The sequence below is a fragment of the Pteropus alecto genome, unplaced genomic scaffold (assembly GCF_000325575.1).
Source record: "Pteropus alecto unplaced genomic scaffold, ASM32557v1 scaffold17, whole genome shotgun sequence".
In the NCBI taxonomy this organism is placed as follows: domain Eukaryota; kingdom Metazoa; phylum Chordata; class Mammalia; order Chiroptera; family Pteropodidae; genus Pteropus; species Pteropus alecto.
The window spans coordinates 9597275-9605474 of NW_006440645.1; positions in this window are offsets into that span (position 1 = coordinate 9597275).

Here is an 8200-nt window from a genome sequence, read left to right on the forward strand (position 1 = left end):
AAGTCATATTCCAACTACCAAGTGTCTGTTACATAACTATGAGTAAATTATTGCAGTAATTGTTGTAAAGCAAATCCTGATGCCAATATGGAATCGATTTAATATAAATTTTTCTGTAGAAGAAAAAATGGAATCTATTGATCCCCTAAAATTATACAGTTTGAAGACATGTAATTTTTTCATAAAGGACACTAATGTGTAAGAGAAGTTGTTTAATCAATTTGAAAAATAATATATACTTGATAAAATAAAATTATTTTATTATAATTTAATGTAAAAAAATTTGAATAAATATGAATAAACAGATTGATTCTGAAACATTTTATGTATCTATAGGGAATTACAGATGTTGGGAGGGAAGTAGTATAGTGTTATAGTTAAAAGTTTCTGGGCTCATGTTACTATCTCCTCCTGGCCTTTTTTTCTTCCATTTGTGAGACCCTGGGCAAGTAATTTTCTAAGTCTCTGTGTGATCATATATAAAAATGAAAAAGTAATTATCTCTAATGAAATGGTGGTGAGAATTAAATTAAACAATCCAATTACAGCTCTGTGTCAGTGCCTGACATATAGATCTAAAAAAAATTATCAGCTATGGTGATTATATAAATATGGATAATTCAAATTAGTGTGTGTATGCAACCCATTTTCTTAATTGCTATACATAAGCATTTATAATGAATGAGGGGTATAAATATAAATATAATTATCACATCTTACCTTTTAACTCTATACTTAAATACCTTAAATTAATTTCAAAAAACATTGAGTCATAATTTACTTTTTATGATCTTAACAAAACTTATGAAGGAGCCAAATGAATTTCAGATTTCTTAGAAATGTTTGGTTTAGTTTCATTATTGTCAGTATAAGACATTACTTAATAAGCAGGTTTATTTCTGATTTGAAGATATGTGATTGAATAGATGCTGCTTTACAATGTTTTTATACTTAGAGTTGGTGACAGATAACTAGAAGATAGATAGATAGATAGATAGATAGATAGATAGATAGATAGATAGATAGATAGATGATAGACTGGCAGATGATAGACCATTTAAAAAGATAATTAATAGGAATAGGGATAATTATAGCAAATGAATGAAATGATCACAAATGTCAATAAGAGAGTGTGAGTTAATCATACTATTTCCATGCAATAACCTGTGCACAAGAAATAAAGCTTTTAGTTTTATCTCTTAGATATGGTATGTACTGGTGGCTGGTATGGGGAGAAATCTCCAAACTGCACACAGCAAATTTATTTTCAAACCGATCAAATATTTGATTAATTTTTAAAGTAAAATTACTAGAGTAAAACACTGGAAATATTTCTATATTTTATGAATGGAGAATTTTATTAATATAAAATTCACAGAAGAACAGGCAGGGAACAGTCAAAAAAGATCCTACTTTCCAGTCGCAAATAAGAAATTAAAATTTAAATCAACTAAATATCATCTTGGTCTGTCATCTTTCCAAATACTTCAAAAAGATGAATGGTGGGAACAGTTGGTTTTGATTATAGATCAGCAGGCACCCTCATGCATTGCCTGTATAAACTTTAGAGGAATTTAATATTTACCAAATTTTCTAATAATTGCCCTAGAGAAAAATTTACACACATAAATATATGCGTATGTGTGCACGTGTGTCTACATACACATCTACACAGACACGTACACACATACGTACGATTCTGGTCTTTGGAAAAAATCTGAATACTTCATGTAGAAGCTGTGGGTCGTCCAGAACCACCTGTCCGATGGAGCGGTGTTCGAGCGAAGCTCTGAAAGAAGGAAGGAAACAGACCGCGAAGTCATCTACAAAGAGAATGAGAAGATTAAAGAATATGAGGCAGAACATCATGAGTCTGGGAAGCACCTTGGAGGCCAATCTAGTTGGGTCATAGTGAGCTGGGAAGAGATCCTTAGGAAAGAGGAAAAGTGACGGGGGCGCTTGGAATCACAAGAAAAAACACAAGCCACTGGATGGTTTGGAGTCACAGTCTTTAAACATACCATGAACCGCACTTTCAAGTCTGAGTTGAAATTTTATCTTTAGACCTTGTTATATAGGTATAGGTTTCCGGAGAAATAATCTGAATTATCGTAAATGGATGGTTGAGGTTACTATCTTATTGTCATTTACTTTTAAATCAAAAGGAAGCATGATTCCTAAGAATTAGTCTATGAAGAGAGGGAATTGGGATTACATGTTCTTTTATAATATTTGGATATTAGCTAATATTTTAAGGCTAGATCTAAAAATGAAACTTGCATTTTAAATCTGTTCCTGCTGGTATATAAGCAAGATAGGAAATTGTATTGTCACATTTGCTAATACTGCCTCATTTAATGAGGTTGATTTATTATTCATTTAAGGAGTTTGTTTGTTGTGTCTTTCCGAGTATTGATGTCACATTTACCAATTATTTTAGATTCCCTAATAGCCAATTTTCATGTCATTTTGTTTAGTTAACTTATCAGCCTTGTTGTAAGTGGTCAAAAATATGGCCAATTACCAAATAACTCAAAAAATGCTCATTTTAAGGGCTCTATAGCAGACAGATTTTGACAACTCTAATACTATGTCAGAGCTGGGTTTAATCTGGCAGAAATTCGATATGTTTCACAGAATACACCTGAAAACTCTTACTTTGGGGAAATAGTTTCCTACTCACACTAAGGATTTTAAATATATAACATTCAAAATAAGACAAATATAACTGAATTATTTGACAAAATAAGCATATTCAATTTATAATAGCTAGTGTTTACTGTTTTGCTAGTCTAAGAAAGCTCTGAAGTTTACGAGGTTTTAAGAAAACACAGTTTAAGTGTGTTTTTTATCAGTTGAAAATACATTTGTCAGAATCTTTGCTCCACACAAATGGTAATCACTTTTTTGATATATGGTTATATAGAAGGACTTTGACAAGATATTCATTCCTATTTGAGCTTTTAATAGTAAAGCATGGCTTAAGAAGAAAAAGAGAAATGTATCTTCAGCTAAGCTAAATGATATTTTTAAATCAGCCAATGCGTGCACATGCAATCACAAAATAATATGTCATTATAATAGGTTTATATTTATATAGAAACATGTGTTATATTTAATATTTTAAATTTGTAAAATAAAATTTATATCTGGGCAATGTTTCAAAACAACCTAGTCTAATTTGCAGAATTTGATTTTTTTTTAATTTCTTGAAATGAAATGTTATTAAATTTGTGTACCCAGCTCTTTAAATTTAAATAACATCTGACAACAATCAATTGAAAATCTGTTCTATCTACTTTTCTATAAGAGACTACAGCCTCTCTGGTAGAGCAGATTTAATGAGAAAAGGTATTACTTAATATTTGAGCTTTGTTGTTTATTTGTTTTATTTTCCTAACCTTTTATTGATATATAACACACTTATAAAACTATACAATTCATTAAATACCAATTTTTTAAATATTTTACACACCTCTATATTCAGAACCCAGATCTCTAAATAGAATTTGACAAGGATTCAAAAGCCCTCCAAAATACTCTTCCAGATCCTCTCCACTAATAGTAATCACTATTTTGATTTCTTACAGTATTGACTATATTTGCTTGTTTGGAGACTTTAGGTAAATATAATCATGCAGTATGCTTTCTTGTGTGTCCGTCTTCTTTAATTATTATGTTTGTGAGATTTATCCATTGTGTATCGTTATATTTTTTATTGCCATTATTGTGTAACATGACATTTTATAGATATATCACAATGAATATATCCATTCTACTCTTGCTGAATATTGGGTAGTTTCCAATTTGGTGCCTCAAATAGGTAAAGACTAATGGAGTCTCATATTTGCACGCTGTTACCAAGTCAGGTGTCCTGGTCTACAGCAGTGAGGGTCGCAGACAAAATTCTATAGGACCCACACATGGTAAAGACCACGAACCAAAGACTACTTGCAACATACCTGCAGTTAAACAAAGTTGAGTAGATTGGTTGGTTGTCACATGGAGAATGGAAACAAAGAAACCCATGGGATATTACATGAGGAGTTGGCAAAGGGTACTTATAAGGATATGGAGAGCTGAACTTAGGTATATGATTCATCTTTTCTTTTTTAAACCAGCCAAGTTCCTGCAAGAGTCAGTACCTTTTTATTCAGAAACATGACTCTGTGCAGAGTTATTGTTAGTTAGGAATATCAGTGGTCTTAATGTATATGGATATGAATTAACCGGTGGTGTATTTGGCCTCAGATAGTCTATCTTTCATGCTATGATTTGATGTAGTTTGTTTGTTTTGCAAAAAGTAGCAGCATTTAAAAGTTGTGGTTCCTACTTCAATTTTTAGTTCCCCTATCATTGAAAGTATAGCCAGTACCACTTTTCCTGGATTAATATCCTGACTATTTTTATAGGGGAAGAAAACTACTAAAATGTACAAATATAGCTATTTCATTAGATACTTAGTGATTCTATTGTCCCATTGGTGCATAAGATTACACAGATTGTCCATTTCCATAAATCATCTGACTAGATCAATCAATATGTTCGCTAACCATAACAGGTAACTTTTATGCGCTGTTAGCTGAAGGAATTGTAAAAATTACAGTGGTAAATTAGGACTAGCTATATATTTTTTTACATTTAAAGATCTATTATTCATTTATTTAAAGAATGGTACATTTTATATTACTTGATTTTCAGCTTTACAATACAAAATTTCATAGTAAAGTATCAAAGCTGTGAAAGTAGAATATATTACTAACTTTATTAAATAAAAAGTAGAGAGAAAGAAGACTTAGATAAACAGAATCAGAGGCAGTGCAGCCAAGAACAATGATTGAAAGGCTCGGTGTAGGGCTCATCCTGCTTTCTTCTGGACGGATAAGTATGAGCCTTACAGCATCCAAGTTTGATGCAGATACTAAGACTGTACTGTAAAAAGGATTCAGGAGCTAACAACTTTCCAGACCTAATTTTATTCAACTATTACATTCTGACTATACTGATGCAGTAGTCATGAGTTTAAGGAAGAATCAGCCTGACAACAATTAGAGGTTTTATGTTGCAGCGAATTTCAAATCAGATAAAATAGTTTATGAACTAGAATTTATAGTATTGTATTTACATGAAAAATAACTAAAAATAGCTAAATTTATAACATAATATTATAAATTTATAATATAAATGACAAAGTTAATACAAGATACTACTTAAGTATATTAATATACCTGATATATATGTTTTTGCTCTTTTGACTGTTCTCAATGTTGGCTATTTATTGAAGGTTTATCCATGCTTTGGATGGTAACAGGAGAAAATCTTTAACTTTTCATCCTGTAAATTTTGTTCATTGCATGACTAATTTAGATATTGAGATTAAATATATTTCAGTAGCCAAGCATTGAATATAAATAAGTACAGATGGAATTTCTTCTTCTGATAGAGAATGCACTTCAGTTAATACCAAATTTGACACTGTGTATACCTGAGCACCTTCAATAGTCAGCTAATTTAGAAAGATAATTTTCTGAAGACAAACTGGAGTGTAAGTCATTAGAGCAATTATTTCTAAATGAGAAATGAGAAATCTTAAATCCCCTTTATCCAAATCTCAAGTGGTTAATACATGACTTTGCATGAATCAAAAAAGGACCTTTGGGTTTCCAAGCTGACCTCATCTGGAAAACAAAATTTGTCATTTAAACGTATGTCTCGCTGAATCCAAAGAATAACAACAAAAAAACATATATACCTTTTGCCTCTTTTATATTTAGTCAACATTTATTACATTCATACGTAAAAGTATATGGAAAATTATAGTTTGAAAATGATACAGTGCAAGTTAGAATACAAAGTTATAAATTTTGCCCTTGTTCTGATTTGTTCTATAACATACAACTGATAAATTTTAATTGACTCAACCTCTGATTTTCTTTTAAAGACCTAGGGTCAAAATTTCATTTTAAAGCTTTAATGAAGATTAAGTTACTATATTTATGTTAGAGATTATCCAGTTAGCTCATGACTTTTTATACACCCAATTATAAGTCTGAGAGAAATTACATTGTTTTTCCTAAAATTTAAGTCTTAGACAGATGCATTCTGTTTTTGAATTTTCCAGAATAAGGTCACTCAAGTGAGAATAAAGTAAAAGTAGTTCCTGCTAAATCAATACTAAATTATTACTTAGAAAGATGACCGATAATTTGGAGGCAACAAATAGGGAATACTTTTTCACCATTTATATTTCCTTAACTGAGGTTGTCTAGAGATAAGATTTTGATCAGATATCAATGATTCAATACCGTGTATTTATAAATAGTAACAATAATATAAAAATCTTTTGGAACAATAATATCGATGTGTAACATATACATAAAAGGTAAGTGTACACTTTGTGAATTACAATAATGTGAGCAGATTCAAATAACTCATTACCATCCAACTAGAAACCTTCTTACTTCCCAGCATATATCATCTCAATCCTCCTTCTGAGAAGTAGGTTCAATCCTGACCTGTAAAATTATAGATTAGTTTTGCTCACTTTAGAAATCCATTCAGTGAGCACCATGCAAGTATATTTTTTTTCTGATTGACTTAATATTCTCTATATAATTTATCGTATATTTTGGATATTATTCATAATTATGTTTCAATTAATATTTCTGTCACACATCTCTTTTATTTCCTTTGGGACCCCAATATCGATATCACTGTATCCTTTATACCATGTATGCATCTTTTTATAAATTAACATTATAATTCCTCTTACCTAAAGACTATACATTTTCTTCTGTTATGTCTTCCAATTGACTAATTCTTTAGCTTTTTAAAATCTGCTGTAAAACTTCAGTTTGTCCGTTGCTTAGTGAGACTGCCAAAAACTCTCTATTGCTCAGAAATGTAAGACTTTTGCTCCTATAAAAAGCCAATAAATAAATTACAATTCTTCAGTAAAAATAATATACTTTGACACATGTAAATATATACAGTTATCATTATTCATGGATTTCATTTGTAAATTTGCCTACTCACTAAAATTTATTTGTAACACTCAAAATCTATATTCCACAACACTTCTGTGGTCATTTGCAGACTTGTTCAGAGAGGTGAAAAATTTGTTGCCTGATATGTATGTCCTCATCTGAAGCTGGGACAAAGTGGCTCTGCTTTTTTGTTTCAACGCTCAGACTTTAAATGTGTGATTTCCATAGTCTATTCCCTGTCATATTTTTCAGGTTTGTGTGCCTTTTGTTGGTGATTTTACTGTTTAAAATGGCCCCCAAGTCGACTATCCCTAACCGCAAGGCTGTGATGTGCCTTACAAAGAAATACAGGTGTTTGATAAGCTTCATTCAGGCATGAGTTATAGGGCTCTTGACCTCTGTTCAACTAATGAATCAACACTATGTATTAATGAGGTGTCTTTAATAGAAACACACATTCAACAAGATTATGTATTTATCAGTTGATGAAAACATTGAGACTAGAGGCTTAAAGGCTGCTAACCATGTATTTCATGTGAGAGCACTGTTTCAGTATTTACCGATTCAGTGTTTGAGATGGGTTTATAGAACATAACTGCCACCAAAAATGAGGATCAACTGTATGTGTGGATGTGTGATATCTATCGAGATATACATAATATTGTATGATGTACGATAATACAATTTGTATTATTATGTATTAATGATGTAATATAAATATAATATATTTATAATGCGATGTGGTATGGGAGAGAGGCCCATATTAGCTTTAAATTAAGGATTAACAAATTTAACTTAGTCATTCTGTTTACAGGTTTTGTGATTTAAAAAAAAAAATCACATAATTCTTCTAATCCTAGCATGTCACACTTTTAAATCAGCAATAATAATGTAATTTTAATTAACTTCATTGAGGAATAATTTACATACACTAAAAACCTCATATTTTAAGCTTATACATCCTTGACTTATGAAAAATACATGCACTTGTGTTCCTTCCATTCTCAGCTCTGTGGCCGCGGCTACTTGGGAAGCATTTGGCTGTCTCACTCTGCACATACAAACCCTAGCTCTCCATCATGGGCTCACAGGGGTCCCCCCCTGGACCCGTGGGCAGCCTGTCTATGCAGCTCCCCACCTTGGGATGCCCTGCAGCTGCTGACCAGTCTGCTCTGCTCCTCCTCAGTCGAGGAGAACCACCATGCTGTGTAGGG